This window comes from Tachyglossus aculeatus, chromosome 11 (genome assembly GCF_015852505.1).
Source record: "Tachyglossus aculeatus isolate mTacAcu1 chromosome 11, mTacAcu1.pri, whole genome shotgun sequence".
NCBI classification, from domain to species: Eukaryota; Metazoa; Chordata; class Mammalia; order Monotremata; family Tachyglossidae; genus Tachyglossus; species Tachyglossus aculeatus.
This window is the reverse complement of record NC_052076.1, coordinates 50,432,618-50,437,207: the sequence shown is the minus strand read 5'-3', so window position 1 is coordinate 50,437,207 and position 4,590 is coordinate 50,432,618. Positions and strand designations below refer to the sequence as shown.

At 44.1% G+C, this 4,590-nt stretch overlaps 1 non-coding gene across 1 annotated transcript; it reads left to right on the top strand.

Moving 5' to 3' along the window:
* Window positions 1–3,723: 3,723 nt before the first annotated feature.
* LOC119935327 lies at window positions 3,724–3,861 on the top strand. The gene has a single exon (XR_005453213.1). It is a non-coding gene; the product is annotated as a small nucleolar RNA SNORA7 (small nucleolar RNA).
* Window positions 3,862–4,590: the final 729 nt, after the last annotated feature.

Here is a 4,590-nt window from a genome sequence, read left to right as displayed (position 1 = left end):
CAACTGAACTACAGCTGAGCAGCGTTGGTGGATTCAGAAGACTTGAGTTCGCGCTTCCAGTTCTACAACTAACCTGCATTCCCAACTATGCCTCAGTTTCCTGATTAGCCCTAAAGGGGTCTCAGTGTAGGGCACTAGGACTAAAGAAATTAGAGAGCATTCTTACAAGTAGGATATAGGCTGAAAGATCCATCAGAGAGGGAGAAAAGATATGGGGTGTGAGAAGCCAGTGGAGGTTCGGGAATATAATTCAGTTGAGCATCTAAGTATTACACCTTTGTTTTGAAGAGTACACGGAGTGAAGTCATTTAGAACAGAAGGGGTGAAGGAAGGAAAACTTGGAATTTTCCCATACTTCCCTAACCTTCAGAGTCAAGTTTGTACATATTTATTACTCTATGTATTTATTTTACTTGTACATATTTATTCTATTTTATTTTGTTAATATACTTTGTTTTGTTGTCTGTCTCCCCATTCTAGACTGTGACCCCGCTGTTGGGTAGGGGCCGTCTCTATATGTTGCCATCTTGCACTTCCCAAGCGCTTAGTACAGTGCTCTGCACACAGTAAGCGCTTAATAAATACGATAGAATGAATGAATGAAAGTATCCTCTGCCTTCCCCCACTCACTCTCCTTTCTTTGTCTCCCCTGTCTGATTCTGTGATTTTCTTTCTCTGCTTTTTTCTCTTTGTGTTCCCCAGCCTTTCTGATTTTTTTGCTTTTTCAAGCCCCACCCTCCAACCCATTTTATAGGCACTTCGGTTTAACCTCATGGGCAAGTCTGCCAACTACTAGACACGTTCAGTTGATCTGAAAAGTTTATTGGTGGATTATATCATCTCGATATTATTATATTATTATTATTATTATTATTATTATATATTATTATATCCTATATCGTCTCAAATGATGGCATGGCTAGTCACGTCAGTACTGGCATTCCTAGTCTGAATCTTACTAACAAAGTATAGCACTGCTGTGTGTGGCGGGCCCCGTTTTTGTTCAACCTATCCAACACTGCATGATTGAGGGTAGAAGAGCTGGAAGCTGGCATTCGTGAATGTTTCTGATCCTCTGGGAAATTCTTCCAGTTCAACAGGTGTGAACTTTTTTTATGGTATTTGTTAAGCGCTTATTACGTGCCAGGCACTGTTCTAAGAGCTGGGGTAGATAGAGACTAATGAGGTTGGATACAGTCCATGTCCCACATGGGGCTCACAGTCTTAATCCCCATTTTACAGATGAGGTAACTGAGGCACAGAGAAGTCAAGTGACTTGCCCAAAGTCACGCAGCAGATGAGCGGCAGAGCTGGGAGTAGAACCCAGGTCCTTCAGATTCCCAGGCCCCTGCTCCCTCCTTAGCATACAAGAGCTGCTATACAAAGTTGATTGTGCTCTGTAAACACAATACAAGGAGGAGGAAAAAAATGAACTGCTTTGTAGAAATCGCAAAGTTGTGTGGCCTGTGAATTAGCCAAGAATTACAAACTGATTTTAAGTACCAATCTATAACTGAGAAGTCCTACATCAGTCAAAGAGTTCCATTGACATCTCAGAGTTAAATTTGAATGTCATCTGATTTCTGTTCCAAAAAAGCATATTGACAACTGATGGGTTAATAGACAAACGGTAGAAAATCCAGTCAACAAGGCCCAGCGTAGGCTTTGAGAGAGTGGTAGGCGGAGCATGGTGCCAAAGCAATGTGGCATTACATTTCAGATTGAACTGGGAGTTTACCAAATAGCCATTGTGTTAGCCCCTGCTGTATATACTAATAATAATTTTGGTATTTGTTAAGCGCTTACTATGTGCAAAGCACTGTTCTAAGTGCTGGGGAAGCAATACAAGGTGATCAGGTTGTGCCCATGTGGGGCTCACAATCTTAATCCCCATTTTACAGATGAAGTAACTGAGGCACAGAGAAGTTAAGTGACTTGCCCAAAGTCACACAGCTGACAAGCAGCAGAGCCGGAATTTGAACCCATGACCTCTGACTCCGAAGCACGGGCTCTTTCGTTTCAGCCTACCAAAGTCATCCCATCCAAATTTTTGGGTTCTGACAACTATGGCTATATATTTTAATCACTCTCAAATGTCGTGACATGATCACAAATAGTTGAGGTCCTGGAACACAGTCAGTTCACCAACATAGAGAAGCAGCATGGCATAGTGAATAGAGCCCTCAAAAATCATATAGAATAGAGTCCTCAAAAATCTCCAGTGGCTACCAATCAATCTGCGCATCAGGCAGAAACTCCTCACCCTGGGCTTCAAGGCTGTCCATCACCTCACCCCCTCCTACCTCACCTCCCTTCTCTCCTTCTCTAGCCCAGCCGGCACCCTCCGCTCCTCTGCCTCCACTAATCTCCTCACCGGGCCTCGTTCTCACCCGTCCTGCCATCGACCCCCGGCCCACGTTCTCCCCCGGGCCTCAAATGGCCTCCCTCTGCCCCTCCGCCAAGCTAGCTCTCTTCCTCCCTTCAAGGCCCTACTCTCAGAGTAGCTCACCTCCCCCAGGAGGCCTTCCCACACTGAGCCCCTTCCTTCCTCTCCCCCTCGTCCCCCTCATCTTACCTCCTTCCCTTCCCCACAGCACCTGTATATATGAATATATGTTTGTACATATTTATTACTCCATGTATTTATTTATTTATTTTACTTGTACTTATCTATTCTATTTATTTAATTTTATTAGGATGTTTGGTTTTGTTCTCTGTCTCCTCCTTTTAGACTGTGAGCCTACTATTGGGTAGGGCCTGTCTCTATATGTTGCCAACTTGTACTTCCCAAGCGCTTAGTACAGCGCTCTGCACACAGTAAGTGCTCAATAAATACGATTGATGATAATGATGATGATGAGCCCGGGTTTGGGCTCTATTAGACCCAGACCCGGGAGTCTAATCCCGTCTTTGCCACTGGTCTGCTGTGGGATCTTGGACAAGTCACTTCACTTCTCTGGGCCTCAGTTCACTCATCTGTAAAATGGGGATTGAGACTGTGAGCCCCATGTGGGACAGGGACTCTGTCCAACCCAATCTGCTTGCATCCACCCCAGCCCTTACTACATTGCCTGACACATAGTTAAGCACTTAACAAATACCACTATTATTATTATTATTGAAACAATTCATGTTCCATTGTACTTCCCAAGCGCTTAGTACAGTGCTCTGCACACAGTAAGCACTCAATAAATACAATTGAATGAATGAATTATAATTTCACAGGACTCTGAGGGAGAATGAAGGACATTTAAACAGTGGCTAAATCATCAACTGATACATGGGAGCTGTAAGCAAATGGGCAAAATAAGCATTTTATTTTAGTAGTCCTTTAGTTCAAAGATGCCATTGACAATGGTGAGAATGCATCCATGAGTGAGTGTTGTTGAGACAATTTCTTACACACTTTCTTCCCTGAAATACATGTCCACATGAAAATATAGTAGATATCAATCAATCAATAGTATTTAAGAACTTACTCTGTGCAGAGCCTTCAGGAGAGTTAGGAGATACTGTAGCACTCAATACAACTCTGTTGTATTTTCCCAAGTGCTTAGTACAGTGCTCCACACATAATTTATGTATAAATACCACTGATTGATTGATTGACTGATAGACACAATCCCTGCCCTCACCAAGCTTCAGTCTAGTGGAGGACAAGACATTAAAATAAATTACAGGTAGAGGAAAGCAACAATATTCAAAGATATGTACATAAATGCTCCCCTCTCAGGATCACACTTGGTGAGTTTCCAGTACTCTACCAGTCTCGACTGTGGGAGGGAGAGTCAAGCAGAGGCCTACCCATTCCATTCCTAGCTTGGGCAGTGGCTAGCGAGTGGAAGGCCACCTGCTACAAGTCAGAATTTACCTGTGCTGGGCAGCAGCGGCATGGGAGGGAGTCGAGGACGGAGACTCAAGTTGACTGAATGGAAGGAGGAAATGGTAAACCACTTCTGTATTTTTTCCAAGAAAACTCTATTAGTCCAATACCAGAAAAATTGCAGATGGAGGTGGGGCGTTCTGGGAGAGATGTGTCCGTGGCGTCGCTACGGATCAGAAACAGCTCGACGGCATAAGACAGGACATAAATGTTAGGGATGGAGTGAGTACCCAAATGTTTGAGTGGCACAAAAGTGCTGTAATGGCAGTAAGGGGGAAATATGGAGGGAAGATGAGAGATTAATCAGGAAAGGCCTCAGGGAGGATAGCAGAGGTCTGCCATGACAGTGGAGGGAGTAGCCTGTAGAAGGGAGAGTGTGAACAAGAGGAGGGGAGCCAGAGAGTTCGTTCAATCATTCATTCAATCGTATTTATTGAGCACTTACTGTGTGCGGAGCACTATACTAAGCGCTTGGGAAGTACAAGTTGGCAACATATACAGATGGTCCCTACCCAACAGTGGGCTCACAGTCTATAGAGTTGAGAATGAGGCATGGGGACTGGGTTGGCCTGAGGGGAATGAGGCATATGAGTTGGAGTACAGTTGAAGAGGAATGAGTATAAGCAGTGGGGAGAGAGCTGAAACCTTTGATCAGACACCATTGGTTAAATGGGGAAAGTTATGTCCTACTGCCAGCCGCATATGTG